Here is a 19,807-nt window from a genome sequence, read left to right as displayed (position 1 = left end):
TCATACTACTGTCTGACCCTGTACAACAACACATTACACTGCACCTATCATACTACTGTCTGACCCTGTATAACAACACATTACACTGCACCTATCATACTACTGTCTGACCCTGTATAACAACACATTACACTGCACCTATCATACTACTGTCTGACCCTCTATAACAACACATTACACTGCACCTATCATACTACTGTCTGACCCTGTACAACAACACATTACACTGCACCTATCATACTACTGTCTGACCCTGTACAACAACACATTACACTGCACCTATCATACTACTGTCTGACCCTGTACAACAACACATTACACTGCACCTATCATACTACTGTCTGACCCTGTACAACAACACATTACACTGCACCTATCATACTACTGTCTGACCCTGTACAACAACACATTACACTGCATCTATCATACTACTGTCTGACCCTGTACAACAACACATTACACTGCACCTATCATACTACTGTCTGACCCTGTATAACAACACATTACACTGCACCTATCATACTACTGTCTGACCCTGTACAACAACACATTACACTGCACCTATCATACTACTGGCTGACCCTGTACAACAACACATTACACTGCACCTATCATACTACTGTCTGACCCTGTACAACAACACATTACACTGCACCTATCATACTACTGTCTGACCCTGTACAACAACACATTACACTGCACCTATCATACTACTGTCTGACCCTGTACAACAACACATTACACTGCACCTATCATACTACTGTCTGACCCTGTACAACAACACATTACACTGCACCTATCATACTACTGTCTGACCCTGTACAACAACACATTACACTGCACCTATCATACTACTATGGCTGACCCTGTACAACAACACATTACACTGCACCTATCATACTACTGTCTGACCCTGTACAACAACACATTACACTGCACCAATCATACTACTGTCTGACCCTGTACAACAACACATTACACTGCACCTATCATACTACTGTCTGACCCTGTACAACAACACATTACACTGCACCTATCATACTACTGTCTGACCCTGTACAACAACACATTACACTGCACCTATCATACTACTGTCTGACCCTGTACAACAACACATTACACTGCACCTATCATACTACTGTCTGACCCTGTATAACAACACATTACACTGCACCTATCATACTACTGTCTGACCCTGTATAACAACACATTACACTGCACCTATCATACTACTGTCTGACCCTGTACAACAACACATTACACTGCACCTATCATACTACTGTCTGACCCTGTAAAACAACAAATTTCACTGCATCTATCATACTACTATGGCTGACCCTGTACAACAACACATTACACTGCACCTATCATACTACTATGGCTGACCCTGTAAAACAACACCTATCATACTACTGTCTGACCCTGTAAAACAACATCTATCATACTACTATGGCTGACCCTGTAAAACAACACCTATCATACTACTATGGCTGACCCTGTAAAACAACACATTACACTGCATCTATCATACTACTATGGCTGACCCTGTAAAACAACACATTACACTGCATCTATCATACTACTATGGCTGACCCTGTAAAACAACACCTATCATACTACTGTCTGACCCTGTACAACAACACATTACACTGCACCTATCATACTACTATGGCTGACCCTGTAAAACAACACCTATCATACTACTATGGCTGACCCTGTAAAACAACACCTATCATACTACTATGGCTGACCCTGTAAAACAACATCTATCATACTACTGTCTGACCCTGTACAACAACACATTACACTACACCTATCATACTACTGTCTGACCCTGTACAACAACACATTACACTACACCTATCATACTACTGTCTGACCCTGTAAAACAACACATTACACTGCACCTATCATACTACTGTCTGATCCTGTAAAACAACATCTATCATACTACTATGGCTGACCCTGTAAAACAACACCTATCATACTACTATGGCTGACCCTGTAAAACAACACATTACACTGCATCTATCATACTACTATGGCTGACCCTGTAAAACAACACATTTCACTGCACCTATCATACTACTATGGCTGACCCTGTAAAACAACAGCTATCATACTACTATGGCTGACCCTGTAAAACATTTCACTGCATCTATCCGCTGTCTGTGACAATAAAACATTTTTAAAGCTAGCTAACATAGAAAATGACAGCATTGATTTTTTTTATTATATAACAACAGTTAATTTAACGATGCTGGTTATAAATCTTGTTGACATACATCCAAGGACAGCTTGACTTGCATTACACTCTCACTGCAGAAAAATATTCTCATGAAATCACATGATTTCTAGTTAGAGAAAAGGATTCCTGTAAACACGGCCTGCTACAAGCAGGAAACAAGTTATGGACGAACCAGAAATGTAACATATATGTTTGATAGTAACCCTGGATGATGAATGTGTGAACTATCTTGTCATCTTTTTGGGTAACCACAATGGAACATTCTAGTCTTTAAGGACATGAACTGGCAGAACAGGTTTCAGCAAAGTATGGAGTCATTGTTTTCAGGAAGGTGTACCCATGGCCAGTGGTGTAAAGTACTTCAGTAAAAATACTATAAAGTACTACATAAGTCGTTTTTTGGGGGGTATCTGTACTTTACTTTTGAATTTATATTTTTGATAACTTTACATCACTACATTCCCAAAGAAAATAATGTACTTTTTAATCTATACATTTTACCTGACACCCAAAAGTACTCGTTACATTTTGAAAGCTTAGCAGGAAAGGAAAATTGTCTAATTCACTTATCAAGACAACACATGGTCATCTCTACTGCCTCTGATCTGGCGGAGTCAGGAAACACAAATGCATCTTTTGTAAATTACGTCTTCGTTTTGGTATGTGCCCCCTATCCATACATTTAAAAAAACAAGATAATGGTGACGCCTGCTTTGCTTAATAGAAGGAATTTGAAACGATTTATACTTTTAATTTTACTTTTCATACTTAAGTATATTTAGAACCAAATATTTTTAGACTTTTACTCAGGTATGACAATTGGGTACTTTTTCCACAACTGTCTATGATGATAGGAGAGACAGGAGGCAGACTAAGAGCAAGGGCAGCCACCTGAACTACTGCCCTAGAAAAGACAAGGAGCAGTCTACACAAACAGCCACCTGAACTACTGCCCTAGAAAAGACAAGGAGCAGTCTACACAAACAGCCACCTGAACTACTGCCCTAGAAAAGACAAGGAGCAGTCTACACAAACAGCCACCTGAACTACTGCCCTAGAAAAGACAAGGAGCAGTCTACACACACAGCCACCTGAACTACTGCCCTAGAAAAGACAAGGAGCAGTCTACACACACAGCCACCTGAACTACTGCCCTAGAAAAGACAAGGAGCAGTCTACACAAACAGCCACCTGCACTACTGCCCTAGAAAAGACAAGGAGCAGTCTACACAAACAGCCACCTGCACTACTGCCCTAGAAAAGACAAGGGGCATCTACACAAACAGTGAATCTGAGAAAAATGGTTTCAAGTTTGTTTTTTAGTCCATGCATATCAACCATGACCACTGATCTGACCTATGACCCCTAAAACACAAAAGAAAAGTGCAATATCTAGAAATCTGAATGTGTTTATCCAGCTTTCTTGTTGTTTTTCTGTTTGATGGAACTAGTTGAGAGTTCTGTGTTATTTCTTATTTTATGTACCTTTATTTAACCAGGTAGGCCAGTTGAGAACAAGTTCTCATTTACAACTGCGACCTGGCCAAGATAAAGGAAAGCAGTGTGACACAAACAACACAGAGTTACACATGGAATAAATGTCACGTCCTGACCAGTAAAAGGGGTTATTTGTTATTGTAGTTTGGTCAGGGCGTGGCAGGGGGGTGTTTGTTTTGTGTGTTTCGGGGTTTTGATGTATGTTCTATATTTTCTATTTCTATGTTTATTCTAGGTTTCTCTTTCTATGTTGTGTTTTTTCAATGACCTCCAATTAGAGGCAGCTGGTGGTTGTTGTCTCTAATTGGAGGCCATATTTAGTGTGTTCGTTTTCACTTGTGTTTGTGGGTGGTTGTTTCCGGTTTAGTCTGTGCACCTTACTGGACTGTTATCGTCGTTATTTTGTTTGAGTGTGTTTACCTTCAATAAATACGAAGATGAGCAATATACCCGCTGCATATTGGTCCGATGATTTTTCCTCTTCAGACGAAGAAGTTTATGACAATAAACAAATGTACAGTCAATAACGCAATAGAAAAGTCTATATACAGTGTGTGCAAATGTAGTAAGATTAGGGAGGTAAGGCAATAAATAGGCCAGAGTGGAGAAATAATTACAATTTAGCAATTAAACACTGGAATGATAGATGTGCAGAAGATGAATGTGCAAGTAGAGATACTGGGGTGCAAAGGATAAAGGAAATTACAAAATGGGGATGAGGTAGTTGGTTGGGCAATGTACAGATGGGCTATGTACAGGTGCAATGATCGGTAAGCTGCTCTGATAGCTGATGCTTAAAGTTAATGAGGGAGATATAAGACTCCAGCTTCAGTGATTTTTGCAGTTCGTTCCAGTCATTGGCAGCAGGGAACTGGAAGGAAAGGTGGACAAATGAGGAATTGGCTTTGGGGGTGACCAGTGAGATATACCTGCTGGAGCGCGTGCTACTGGTGGGTGCTGCTATTGTGACCAGTGAGCTGAGATAAGGCAGGGCTTTACCTAGCAAAGGCTTATAGATGACCTGGAGCCAGTGGGTTTGGCGATGAATATGAAGTGAGGGCCAGCCAATGAGAGCATACAGGTCGCAGTGATGGGTAGTATATCGGGCTTTTGGTGACAAAACGGATGGCACTGTGGTAGACTACATCCAATTTGCTGAGTAGAGTGTTGGAGGCTATATTGTAAATGACATCGCCGAAGTCAAGGATCGGTAGGATAGTCAGTTTTACGAGGGTATGTTTCACAGCATGAGTAAAGGATGCTTTGTTGCGAAATAGGACGCCGATTCTAGATTTAACTTTGGATTGGAGATGTTTGATGTGAGTCTGGAAGGAGAGTTTACAGTCTAACCAGACACATAGGTATTTATAGTTGTCCACATATTCTAAGTCAGAAACGTCCAGAGTAGTGATGCTGGATGGGCGGGTGCAGGCAGCGATCGGTTGAAGAGCATACATTTAGTTCTACTAGCGTTTAAGAGCAGTTGGAGGCCTCAGAAGGAGAGTTGTATGGCATTGAAGCTCATCTGGAGGTTAGTTAACACAGTGTCCAAAGAGGGGCCAGAAGTATACAGAATGGTGTCGTCTGCGTAGAGGTGGATCAGAGAATCACCAGCAGCAAGAGCAACATCATTGATGTATACAGAGAAAAGAGTCGGCCCAAGAATTGAAACCTGTGGCACCCCCATAGAAACTGCCAGAGGTCCGGACAACAGGCCCTCCGATTTCACACACTGAACTCTATCTGAAAAGTAGTTGGTGAACCAGGCAAGGCAATCATTTGAGAAACCAAGGCTGTTGAGTCTGCTGATAAGAATACGGTGATTGACAGAGTCGAAAGCCTTGGCCAGGTCGATGAAGACGGCTGCACAGTATTGTCTTTTATCAATGGCGGTTATGATATCGTTGAGGACCTTGAGCGTTGCTGAGGTGCACCCATGATCAGCTCTGAAACCAGATTGCATAGCGGAGAAGGTACGGTGGAATTCTAGATGGTCGGTGATCTGTTTATTAACTTGGCTTTCGAAGACTTTAGAAAGGCAAGGTCGGATAGATATAGGTCTGTAACAGTTTGGGTCTAGAGTGTCACCCCCTTTGAAGAGGGGGCTTTCCAGTCTTTAGCGATCTCAGACGATACGAAAGAGAGGTTGGACAGGCTAGTTATGTATTTGTGTTTTCATGTTTTGAATGTTGTATTGTAGTAGGCCTAACCCTCACCAATTATTCTGGTGATGGAGAGAGACACCAGACAAGACACAGAGACAGCAACAGACGACACAGAGAAAGTGATGGAGAGAGGCAGAGGAGGGGAGTGTACAGTAGACTGTATTACTTATAGCTGCTATAGGGGTTCTAATTACTGCACTGTTTGTGAGTCGGTGTGTGTGTGTGTGTGTGTGTGTGTGTGTGTGTGTGTGTGTGTGTGTGTGTGTGTGTGTGTGTGTGTGTGTGTGTGTGTGTGTTTGTGTGTGTGTGTGTGTGTGTGTGTGTGTGTGTGTGTGTGTGTGTGTGTGTGTGTGTGTGTGTGTGTGTGTGTGTGTGTGAGAGGGTGTTTTGGTACTGTAGGATTCTTTAATCAATGTGGCTCATTGGACAGGTCAGAGTCTCAACACAATTGAAAATTTACCATCAATAAAACACCAAATGCTGTAATTTCTTGTGGAAGAATGGTGTCACATCCCTCCAATAGACTTCCAGACAGTTGTAGAATGTTTGCCAAGGCTCATTGTAAGAGCTGTAAAGAGAGAGGGACTCGGAGAGAGAACAGGCAGAACCTGATATGTAAATGAGCAGAGCAAACAAAAGTAACTTTCGACGACCGAATGATCATTCAGACTCTGTTTCTATTGAGAGATAAAAGGTAAGACGACGATTGTCATGTGTATTCATATAGTTGATATTGTTATGTGTATTAATATAGTTAATGATATTGTTATGTGTATTAATATAGTTAATGATATTGTTATGTGTATTAATATAGTTGATGATATTGTTATGTGTATTAATATAGTTAATGATATTGTTATGTGTATTAATATAGTTGATGATATTGTCATGTGTATTAATATAGTTAATGATATTGTTGTGTGTATTAATATAGTTGATGGTATTGTTGTGTGTATTAATATAGTTAATGATATTGTTATGTGTATTAATATAGTTGATGATATTGTTGTGTGTATTAATATAGTTAATGATATTGTTGTGTGTATTCATATAGTTGATGGTATTGTTATGTGTATTAATATAGTTGATGGTATTGTTGTGTGTATTAATATAGTTGATGATATTGTTATGTGTATTAATATAGTTGATGATATTGTTGTGTGTATTAATATAGTTGATGATATTGTTATGTGTATTCATATAGTTGATGATATTGTTATGTGTATTAATATAGTTAATGATATTGTTATGTGTATTAATATAGTTAATGATATTGTTATGTGTATTAATATAGTTGATGATATTGTTATGTGTATTAATATAGTTAATGATATTGTTATGTGTATTAATATAGTTGATGATATTGTCATGTGTATTAATATAGTTAATGATATTGTTGTGTGTATTAATATAGTTGATGATATTGTTGTGTGTATTAATATAGTTGATGGTATTGTTGTGTGTATTAATATAGTTGATGATATTGTTGTGTGTATTAATATAGTTGATGATATTGTTGTGTGTATTAATATAGTTGATGATATTGTTATGAGTATTAATATAGTTGATGATATTGTTATGTGTATTAATATAGTTGGTGATATTGTTGTGTGTATTAATATAGTTAATGATATTGTTGTGTGTATTAATATAGTTGATGATATTGTTGTGTGTATTCATATAGTTGATGATATTGTTATGTGTATTAATATAGTTGAGGATATTGTTGTGTGTATTCATATAGTTGATGGTATTGTTATGTGTATTCATATAGTTAATTATATTTTTGGTGGACAGTGTTAAAATAGTCCTACTCTCCTTAAAATGTTTTTGATATAAATTAGATGCGTGGGGTGAATTCGTTCTGTGCCCATCTGTGTGCCCCAGGGTGATCGCTCCTACACTATCTACAATCTAAAAGGGTTCTTTGGCCGTCCCCATAGGAGAACCCTTTGTAGAACCCTTTTTTTGGTACTAGGTAGAACACTTTTGGGTTCCGTGAAGAACCCTTTCCACAGAGGGTTCTACATGGAAGCCAGAAGGGTTCTACCTGGAACCCAAAAGCGTTCTCCTATGGGGACGGCCGGAGGACCCGTTTGGAACCCTTTATTCTAAGAGTGTACTGTATCATAGGTCTATAGACTTGTCTTCTCAAAACAGGCTTAAAACACAACAAGCAACAAACAAACATGTTCTCTTTATAATCTACAGTTAACTCTTTTCACTCAGGGAGGTATGTTGTGTGAAAGAGAGACTAATAAATATTGTTCGAGAGACTAACAACAACTTACACTTCCTCAAAACAGTTTGTGTGTATTCATTAGTGCCCACCGTAGCAAAACGTTTGGCAACAGAAACCGTTTAGGTCACATTGTACAGCGTTTAGAGTAAACGGTTTATGTTTTATTTAACATCTTAAAACTGTTGGCTGTGGAGTAAACTAATGAATACAACCCAGGTTGTTGCCTACGACTCGGCATGCTGATACCTGCCTCTTGCTGAAACCTGAACGTAGCCTGAGGGGTAAACTATGATACAGGCTTGATATACTGGTTTTCTAAAGCTAGCCAGCTTCAGTTAGCTTCACATTCCAGCTCAGGCCTCACCCATCACAATATACACAACAGAACAGAAAATAATCGCAATGAAGTTTCAAGGTGAGAATCCTGCCAGGGATAATTGTAAAGTGTGTAGATAAATTAAATGTAATGTTAGTACAGTGAATGACAGTAAAACACTCCTAACAGTCTACTACTACTGAGACAGGTTGGTGTAATGTTAGTATAGTGAATGACAGTAAAACACTCCTAACAGTCTACTACTACTGAGACAGGTTGGTGTAATGTTAGTATAGTGAATGACAGTAAAACACTCCTAACAGTCTACTACTACTGAGACAGGTTGGTGTAATGTTAGTATAGTGAATGACAGTAAAACACTCCTAACAGTCTACTACTACTGAGACAGGTTGGTGTAATGTTAGTATAGTGAATGACAGTAAAACACTCCTAACAGTCTACTACTACTGAGACAGGTTGGTGTCAGTTTAATCATACAAAATGGAGCTGACTGGACGTGGTCAAGTCAAATTCAATATATCAATATTCAGATATTATACTTCTACATTTAACATTTCATATGATAATGTAATTATATCATAGTTCCACTATAGTGTAGTGATCCTCTACATTTCATATGATAATGTAATTGTATCATAGTTCCTCTATAGTGTAGTGATCCTCTACATTTCATATGATAATGTAATTGTATCATAGTTCTACTATAGTGTAGTGATCCTCTACATTTCATATGATAATGTAATTGTATCATAGTTCCACTATAGTGCAGTGATCCTCTACATTTCATATGATAATGTAATTGTATCATAGTTCCACTATAGTGTAGTGATCCTCTACATTTCATATGATAATGTAATTGTATCATAGTTCCACTATAGTGTAGTGATCCTCTACATTTCATATGATAATGTAATTGTATCATAGTTCCACTATAGTGTAGTGATCCTCTACATTTCATATGATAATGTAATTGTATCATAGTTCCACTATAGTGTAGTGATCCTCTACATTTCATATGATAATGTATTTATATCATAGTTCCTCTATTGTGTAGTGATCCTCTACATTTCATATGATAATGTAATTGTATAATAGTTCCTCTATAGTGTAGTGATTCTCTACATTTCATATGATAATGTAATTGAGCCACTTCACAATTCCAACTAAGTGACCCAATTGGTGCCAATGGCGCGATGCGTAGGTTGTTGGCCTTTTACATGTGCGACCTGGGTTCACTTCCCTGCCCAGCTGTTTGCTACATTGGTGTCAGAAGTGGTATGGTGTCTGTGAGAACATCAGAATGGACCGGATGTGTGAGGGGTCTGAGTAGTCGAAGCACGGGACTAATTAACATACTGATACTGGGTTAACCCTATTTATACTGATACTGGGTTAACCCTATTGATATTGATACTGGGTTAACACTATTGATACTGATACTGGGTTAACACTATTGATACTGATACTGGGTTAACCCTATTGATACTGATACTGGGTTAACACTATTGATACTGATACTGGGTTAACACTATTGATACTGATACTGGGTTAACCCTATTAATACTGATACTGGGTTAACCCTATTGATACTGATACTGGGTTAACCCTATTGATACTGATACTGGGTTAACCCTATTAATACTGATACTGGGTTAACCCTATTAATACTGATACTGGGTTAACACTATTAATACTGATACTGGGTTAACACTATTAATACTGATACTGGGTTAAACCTATTAATACTGATACTGGGTTAACCCTATTTATACTGATACTGGGTTAACCCTATTAATACTGATACTGGGTTAACCCTATTGATACTGATACTGGGTTAACCCTATTAATACTGATACTGGGTTAACACTATTGATACTGATACTGGGTTAACCCTATTGATACTGATACTGGGTTAACACTATTAATACTGATACTGGGTTAACCCTATTGATATTGATACGGGGTTAACACTATTGATATTGATACTGGGTTAACACTATTGATACTGATACTGGGTTAACCCTATTGATACTGATACTGGGTTCACACTATTAATACTGATTCTGGGTTAACCCTATTGATACTGATACTGGGTTAACCCTATTGATATTGATACTGGGTTAACACTATTGATACTGATACTGGGTTAACACTATTGATACTGATACTGGGTTAACCCTATTGATACTGATACTGGGTTAACCCTATTGATACTGATACTGGGTTAACACTATTGATACTGGGTTAACCCTATTAATACTGATACTGGGTTAACACTATTGATACCATAATGGGTTAACACTGTTGATATTGATACTGGGTTAACCCTATTGATACTGATACTGGGTTAACCCTATTGATATTGATACTGGGTTAACACTATTGATACTGATACTGGGTTAACACTATTGATACTGATACTGGGTTAACCCTATTGATATTGATACTGGGTTAACACTATTGATACTGATACTGGGTTAACACTATTGATACTGATACTGGGTTAACCCTATTGATACTGATACTGGGTTAACCCTATTGATACTGATACTGGGTTAACACTATTGATACTGGGTTAACCCTATTAATACTGATACTGGGTTAACACTATTGATTCCGATACTGGGTTAACACTGTTGATACTGATACTGGGTTAACACTATTGATACTGATACTGGGTTAACCCTATTGATACTGATACTGGGTTAACCCTATTGATACTGATACTGGGTTAACACTATTGATACTGGGTTAACCCTACAAATACTGAAACTGGGTTAACCCTATTTATACTGATACTGGGTTAACCCTATTTATACTGATACTGGGTTAACCCTATTAATACTGATACTGGGTTAACCCTATTTATACAGATACTGGGTTAACCCTATTGATACTGATACTGGGTTAACCCTATTGATACTGATACTGGGTTAACAGTATTTATACTGATACTGGGTTAACACTATTGATACTGATACTGGGTTAACACTATTGATACTGATACTGGGTTAACCCTATTGATACTGATACTGGGTTAACCCTATTGATATTGATACTGGGTTAACCCTATTGATACTGATACTGGGTTAACCCTATTGATACTGATACTGGGTTAACACTATTGATACTGATACTGGGTTAACACTATTTATATGTTAAGGGCTCTAACATTGGAACAAAACTATTTGTCTCCCTCTTGATGTTGCTTGCAGTTCCTCTCTCTCTTCCTGCATTCCTCTAACCCCTCCCTCCCTCTAACCCCACCCCTCTGGCAGAACCAGGAAATCCCTCCCCCTTCACAAACTCTCTTCTGAGGAAACGAAACTGATCTGAGTCTCTGTCTCGTCTGTCTGTGTGAGAGTGAACAACCGTCCAAATGGCTCAACAGGGAGTTCTGCTGGACCAGGACCAGTTCTGTTGTTCTGTCTGTCTGGATCTACTGAAGGAACCAGTCACCATCCCCTGTGGACACAGTTACTGTAGGAGCTGTATTGAGGGCTGCTGGGATCAGGATGTTCTGAAAGGGGTCTATAGCTGTCCTCAGTGCAGACAGACCTTCACTCCAAGGCCTATTCTGACAAAAAGTAACCTATTGGCTGAGCTGGTGGAGAAACTGAAGAAGACAGGACTCCAGGCTGCTCCCCCTCCTGCTCTGTGCTATGCTGGACCTAGAGATGTGGCGTGTGATTTCTGCACTGGGACCAGAAAGCAGAAAGCCCTCATGTCCTGTCTGGTGTGTCTGGCCTCTTACTGTGAGACTCACCTCCAATCTCACTACGAATCTCCTGCTTTGAAGGGGCACAAGATGGTCAAAGCCACCGCACAACTACAGGAGAAGATCTGCTCTCATCATGACAAACTGCTGGAGGTTTACTGTCGTACCGATCAGCAGTGTATCTGTTATCAGTGTACAATGGATGAACATAAAGGCCATGATACAGTGTCAGCTGCAGCAGAGAGGACTGAGAAACAGGTAAGACCAGAACAACTTATTGGTGACTGTCTGATAAACAAAGAATTCAAGATACAGTAGGAACTAAGGCTGTTTGAATATGAGATCATTGAAATGAAATGAATCCTCAGCAGAACAAATATGAACACAAACCTTGAGTATATAGATATGTCAACCCAGATTCTCCAGATGTATCACCATTTTATAATGTCAAAGACTATTATCATTCTGAATGCCCTTTTATGAGTCCAAAGTTCAGTCTCAACCCGTTGATACATGTAGTCCTACCATAAAAACTATAATCATTCACATAGCAACAAATAAATATCATTTAGTAAATGGACCATCCATTTTTTAGACCTTCCTCTCTATGGGCCCTATGTCACATTACTATACTATTGATCTACTGGACTAATAAAGCTTGATAGCTCATTGAAGAGTGATTCTCCACAGAGGCAGCTGGGGATGAGTCAGCAGAAGGTCCAGCAGAGATTCCAGGAGAGAGAGAAGGAGCTGAAGGAGCTCCAACAGGCTGTGGAGTCTCTCAAGGTGAGTATTGTTGACCAGAGGAGACACACCATTTCACCTGTCTCCTCCAGTCAGAGAGAGAGAGAGAAGTAGAGGGGCCCCTATCCAATCCCACTGACCCCACTGTTGGGAACAGGTTGTCACTGCTGAGGCAGTGAAGAAAGTAGAGGAGGATGGGTCAAGGCTGAGGGATCCTGAGAGGATCCCTGTGAGTAGTAGATCTGTGACAGCACAGAGGGATGGGCCAACCAGTGATATATGCTTCAGTAAGGTTGGCTTCTTAGTGTTCATAGCAAATGGTTATCAACTGTACCGCATAAATGGAATGTAAATCACTGAAAAAAAATATGTTTTGGTGGCAGCTGCAGAGAAGTATTTGGTCATACTAGATTTGACTTCAGAAGAGTTCCAGGGTGTGTTGAGTGGTGGTGTCCCGTCCTCCCAGGCCGTTGGCCTGGTGCAGGAGCAGATAGGGTCAAAGTAGTGGAATGGGGTAGTGGGTTTTAATGAGTGTAGGGTTAGTTGGCCTGGTGCAGGAGCAGATAGGGTCAAAGTAGTGGAATGGGGTAGTGGGTTTTAATGAGTGTAGGGTTAGTTGGCCTGGTGCAGGAGCAGATAGGGTCAAAGTAGTGGAATGGGGTAGTGGGTTTATAATGAGTGTAGGGTTAGTTGGCCTGGTGCAGGAGCAGATAGGGTCAAAGTAGTGGAATGGGGGTAGTGGGTTTTAATGAGTGTAGGGTTAGTTGGCCTGGTGCAGGAGCAGATAGGGTCAAAGTAGTGGAATGGGGTAGTGGGTTTTAATGAGTGTAGGGTTAGTTGGCATGGTGCAGGAGTAGATAGGATCAAAGTAGTGGAATGGGGTAGTGGGTTTTAATGAGTGGAGGGTTAGTTGGCCTGGTGCAGGAGCAGATAGGGTCAAAGTAGTGGAATGGGGTAGTGGGTTTTAATGAGTGTAGGGTTAGTTGGCCTGGTGCAGGAGCAGATAGGGTCAAAGTAGTGGAATGGGGGTAGTGGGTTTTAATGAGTGTAGGGTTAGTTGGCCTGGTGCAGGAGCGGATAGGGTCAAAGTAGTGGAATGGGGTAGTGGGTTTTAATGAGTGTAGGGTTAGTTGGCCTGGTGCAGGAGCAGATAGGGTCAAAGTAGTGGAATGGGGGTAGTGGGTTTTAATGAGTGTAGGGTTAGTTGGCATGGTGCAGGAGCAGATAGGGTCAAAGTAGTGGAATGGGGTAGTGGGTTTTAATGAGTGTAGGGTTAGTTGGCATGGTGCAGGAGCAGATAGGGTCAAAGTAGTGGAATGGGGTAGTGGGTTTTAATGAGTGTAGGGTTAGTTGACCTGGTGCAGGAGCAGATAGGGTCAAAGTAGTGGAATGGGGTAGTGGGTTTTTAATGAGTGTAGGGTTAGTTGGCCTGGTGCAGGAGCAGATAGGGTCAAAGTAGTGGAATGGGGGTAGTGGGTTTTAATGAGTGTAGGGTTAGTTGGCCTGGTGCAGGAGCAGATAGGGTCAAAGTAGTGGAATGGGGGTAGTGGGTTTTAATGAGTGTAGGGTTAGTTGGCCTGGTGTAGGAGCAGATAGGGTCAAAGTAGTGGAATGGGGTAGTGGGTTTTAATGAGTGTAGGGTTAGTTAGAAGGGTGTTTTTTAGTATTATCATAATTTCCCCTTTTCCCATTTTGTATCCCATAATATCATGGATTTATATTATAGTCCAGTTGAGGCAGGTGAGATGCCTTTGGATATACGACGTAATAAATTGTCATTAGCTTATTGGGTTGAAAGGCTGTGAGGTTGAGCATCCCACTGCTACTGTTCTAGATGACTGTTGGGAATATACTAGTAGACAAGGCAGTGGTTTTGGTTGGACAGTTGGAAAGCTTGCTGATGAGAGTAGTTTCAGGGAGTTGGAGGTTGGCCCTTTCTGTGGTGATAGGGGATGTTCCTCCATGGTTACTCCCAGATCCTGTTGTTGATCTAACCTTGGTAGACAAAAGGAAAGATTGGGTCAGAAGTCAGTGATAAAGGGAAACTGGTTGACAATTACATTGGTAGAAGTTGTTATGCTTTTTTACCTCTTTTCACAGATGGATCCAAGGGCCCAGATAGTGGGCCCACAGGAGCAGGTGTTTACCTTCCTGAATGTGATGTGCAGATATGTAGAAGACTAACAGATGAACTGTCAGTGTACTCAGTTGAACTGTTGGTGATAATAGTTGTCCTCCAGTGGGTGGAGGACGTACAGCCTGTTAGAATTATAGTATCCTCAGATTCTCTGTCTGTATTGAATAGTTTATCATCTGGTAAATCTATTAGGAGTGACCTACTATTGGTGGTATTAATGTTATTATGGAGAATTGAGAGAATGGGTCTAGTAGTGAGATTATGCCGGGTCACAGCACATTCAGGTGTGGAATGGAATGAAATTGTAGACTAGTTAGCTAAAATAACTTTAAAACAAGATATAATATATATTAATGTTCCACTGGGTAGAGGGGAGGACAAATGTGAGATCAGAGCCATTTTGATAGATGTGTGGGAGAAGAGATGGGACTCTGAGCACAAGGGACGGCATTTATATGCCCTCCAAAGAAAGGTCGGTGGACCAAGGTTCAAAGGTCAGATTAGGAAGGAAGAGGTGGTGTTTCCTCGATTGTGTTTAGGACATTGTACATTGAACTGGTCCTTCCATCTGGTTGGCAGCATGTGAATGGTTTGTGTCTGGAGGGTATTGTCAATGAAATGGTGGAGCATGTGTTGTTATATTGTTGTAAGGATGTTGAAGAGAGGGAAAGATTGAAGTGTAGGGTCATTTAGGTTGGATGGGGGGTTGGAAGGGATTTGGGGGATGGGGGAGGGTCTATTAGAAGTTAGTAGGGATCTTTTTTATTTTCTCAGAAGTACTGAGTTAGGTAGGAGGATTTAGAAATGGTGTAAACCGTGATTGAACACACTCCAGCACAGTAGGAGGCGCCACGCTCCTTTAACGTTGGTTTGAGGACCGCCATTATACCATAGAAGAAGAAGAAGTTGGTAACGTGAGGTTTTGTCGTTCGTGAAGAGTGCAGCTATTCTTTTGCCTATTTTCCAAATGTATTTTGTCATGGTGGGAGGGTTTGTTTATCGGTTTCCGCTGTTTATCGGTTAGAGTTGAGGAGGGAGTAGGGTAGTTTGATGTCCTCAACCGAGTGGAGAAGAAACGCTGTCTCTTCAGGTGCGTTGTGGAGAATGGTGTGGAGGAATTATTGATCCTGGTCGGTGAACAGGTGGGAGAGGAACATATACACTCTGTATCCAGAATGAACAAGGCGGTGGTTGTGGTAATGTAAAAGGTGAGTCTTGTTACCCGGCTAGTTACCAGTATGATTTATGTGAGGGGTTGTGTTGGTGCTGATTTCGACAAGAGTAGTGGTGTCTAATCTGCCTCCGTTTATTACCACCGAACAGATCCGTAAAGAGTTGGTTCGTTTTGCTAAATGTGGAAGTGTTTTTCTGAACGAAATTCAAGGTTAAACAGGGGAGGGGTGGTACACAGGGTTTGTTAGCACAGAGGAGCCCAGTGATATAATATTATATATATATAATATTACTATATGTCCCAGCTGTTTGCTGTGGTTTTGAAGTAATTCTCTTCCAGCCCGCGTTAACCTTGTAGGTTTACCTCAGGTAACTTAATATTAACTAACCTTGTAGGTTTACCTCAGGTAACTTATTATTAACTAGGTTACAGCTACTTGGTGAGGAAGCTTACTGTTCACCTGGTTATAGATTGTAGTGACCTACAGGGATGGTTGGCGCAAAGCCTTCAAACGTTAAACATGTTCTGATCATGGTTAACTGTATATCTATATTTTTTATATATAAAAAAAGTGTAAATTATCAACAAATCGCATGTCCCTGTTCTCTTTTTCAAGATGTGGCCGATTTAAACAGTCAGAAAAAAAGAATAAAAAGAACTAACCTTTTTTTATTTGTTTCTAAATGGCTGCTGGGTAATATGATAATCGTTGAAATCTGTTGGTTCGTAGACATCAAATAGAGAGAATGCTGCGCAGGTTCACTGAGTTGTAAACCTAATGGATAGGTGGAGATCATTGATTTGTAGCTCTGACTCAGTTGCTACCTCAGATTATGAGTCTATCAAGTGTGGTGAATGAGGGATGTAGTTCCCACAGAAGACCACAGGGACGAGCAAGAGAGATATAAACCCATACAGTTTATCTCTTTAAATACCCTGAACCTAACAATCAATCTAATGTATTTATAAAGACCTTTTTACATCAGCAGATGTCACAAAGTGCTGTACAGAAACTCTAACCCTACGTATAACCTGTTTTATCCTGAACCCTAATTCTAGGGTAGGGTAGCCTACAACCCCTTTAGAAACTATTATAGTAATAATATTATGTTAGTAAATACCATTATAGTACTAAATAGGTTCTATTGTTATTTTTTAAATAAAACCTATGTATAGTACTTAGCATTTAACTGTTTTTTTGTTATTTTATTATATTTATTATTTAGAGGAGTCTGTCTAAATAATGAAAAGTTAAGTTATTGCCAGACTTTTTAATGAAACCTTTATTTAACCAGGTGGGCTAGTTGAGAACAAGTCCTTTATTTAACCAGGTGGGCCAGTTGAGAACAAGTCCTTTATTTAACCAGGTGGGCCAGTTGAGAACAAGTCCTTTATTTAACCAGGTAGGCCAGTTGAGAACAAGTCCTTTATTTAACCAGGTGGGCCAGTTGAGAACAAGTCCTTTATTTAACCAGGTGGGCCAGTTGAGAACAAGTCCTTTATTTAACCAGGTAGGCCAGTTGAGAACAAGTCCTTTATTTAACCAGGTGGGCCAGTTGAGAACAAGTCCTTTATTTAACCAGGTGGGCCAGTTGAGAACAAGTCCTTTATTTAACCAGGTAGGCCAGTTGAGAACAAGTCCTTTATTTAACCAGGTAGGCCAGTTGAGAACAAGTCCTTTATTTAACCAGGTGGGCCAGTTGAGAACAAGTCCTTTATTTAACCAGGTGGGCTAGTTGAGAACAAGTCCTTTATTTAACCAGGTAGGCCAGTTGAGAACAAGTCCTTTATTTAACCAGGTAGGCCAGTTGAGAACAAGTCCTTTATTTAACCAGGTAGGCTAGTTGAGAACAAGTCCTTTATTTAACCAGGTGGGCCAGTTGAGAACAAGTCCTTTATTTAACCAGGTGGGCCAGTTGAGAACAAGTTCTCATTTACAACTGCGACCTGGCCAAGATAAAGCAAAGCAGTGTGACACAAACAACAACACAGAGTTACACATGGAATAAACAAACATACAGTCAATAACACAATAGAAAAGTCTATATACAGATGTGCAAATGAGGTAAGATAAAGGAGGTAAGTTAATAAATAGGCCGTGGTGGAGAAATAATTACAATGTAGCAATTAAACACTGGAGTGATAGATGTGCAGAAGATTAATTTGCAAGTAGAGATACTATTAACTAACTGCTATCTCTCTGTCCCTCTCTCTCTCTCTCTCTCTCTCCTCTCTCTCTCTGTCCCCCCTCTCTCTCTCTGTCCCCCTCTCTCTCTGTCCCCCTCTCTCTCTCTGTCCCCCCTCTCTCTCTCTGTCCCCCCTCTCTCTCTCTGTCCCCCCTCTCTCTCTGTCCCCCTCTCTCTCTCTGTCCCCCCTCTCTCTCTCTGTCCCCCTCTCTCTCTCTGTCCCCCTCTCTCTCTCTGTCCCCCTCTCTCTCTCTGTCCCCCTCTCTCTCTGACCCTCTCTCTGTGTCCCTCTCTCTCTCTCTCTGTCCCTCTCTTCTCTCTCTCTCTGTCCCCCTCTCTCTCTCTGTCTCTCTCTGTCCCCTCCTCTCTCTCTCTCTCTCTCTGTCTCCTCTCTCTCTTTCTCTCTCTCTCTCTGTCCCTCTCTCTCTCTGTCCCTCTCTCTCTCTCCGTCCCTCTCTCTCTGTCCCTCTCTCTCTCTCTCTCTCTCTCTCTCTCTCTGTCCCTCTCTCTCTCTCTCTCTGTCCCTCTCTCTCTGTCTCTCTCTTAACAGCGCTCTGCACAGGCAGCAGTGGAGTGTGGAGGACAGTGATCAGATCTTTACTGAGCTGATCCGCTCCATTGAGAGAAGGAGCTCTGAGGTGAAGGAGCTGATCAGAGCCCAAGAGAAGGATCAAGTGAGTGAAGCTGAAGGAGTCCTGGAGCAACTGAAGCAGGAGATAGCTGAGCTGAGGAAGAGAAGCACTGAGCTGGAGCAGCTCTCAACACACAGAGGATCACATCCATTTCCTCCAGGTAACTAAACTGTCTTGTTACATGTGATATGAAATGAACTTCATGTGAAAATATTCATCTCAATCATTATGTTGTCCTCTCTGTCCCTCTCTCTCTCTCTGTCCCCTCTCTCTCTCTCTGTGTCCCTCTCTCTCTCTCTCTGTCCCTCTCTCTCTCTCTGTCCCTCTCTCTCTCTCTGTCCCTCTCTCTTTCTCTCTCTGTCCCTCTCTTTCTCTCTCTGTCCCTCTCTCTCTCTCTCTCTCTCTCTCTCTCTCTGTCCCTCTCTCCCTCTCTCTCTCTGTCCCTCTCTCCCTCTCTCTCTCTGTCCAACTCTCTCTCTCTCTCTCTGTCCCTCCTCTCTCTCTTCTTTCTCTCTGTCCCTCCTCTCTCTCTCTCTCTCTCCCTCTCTCTGTGTCCCTCTGTCCCTCTCTCTGTGTCCCTCTGTCCCTCTCTCTGTGTCCCCTCTGTCCCTCTCTCTTTGTCACCTCTCTGTGTCCCTCTGTCTCTCTGTGTCCCTCTGTCTCTCTGTGTCCCTCTGTCTCTCTGTGTCCCTCTCTCTCTGTGTCCCTATGTGTCCCTCCTGTCCCT

General features: G+C 40.9%; 1 protein-coding gene and 1 pseudogene across 2 annotated transcripts in view; one reads left to right on the top strand and one right to left on the bottom strand.

Annotated features, from left to right (window-relative positions):
* Positions 1–19,807, bottom strand: part of LOC123733417 (uncharacterized) — a 522,315-nt gene that overhangs the window by 168,528 nt on the left and 333,980 nt on the right. The gene's annotated exons all lie outside the window — the stretch shown is intronic.
* Positions 11,599–19,807, top strand: part of LOC145876002 (tripartite motif-containing protein 16-like) — a 14,661-nt pseudogene continuing 6,452 nt past the window's right edge. Inside the window, exons 1-3 of the transcript XR_014391392.1 lie at positions 11,599–12,465; positions 12,898–13,002; positions 19,015–19,240. The product of XR_014391392.1 is annotated as a tripartite motif-containing protein 16-like (transcript). The remainder of the gene's footprint in view (positions 12,466–12,897; positions 13,003–19,014; positions 19,241–19,807) is intronic.

Source organism: Salmo salar, unplaced genomic scaffold (assembly GCF_965601325.2).
Source record: "Salmo salar unplaced genomic scaffold, fSalSal1 ptg000417l, whole genome shotgun sequence".
Classification (NCBI taxonomy): Eukaryota; Metazoa; Chordata; class Actinopteri; order Salmoniformes; family Salmonidae; genus Salmo; species Salmo salar.
The sequence above is the reverse complement of the archived record's forward strand: the minus strand, read 5'-3'. Positions and strand labels throughout refer to the sequence as shown.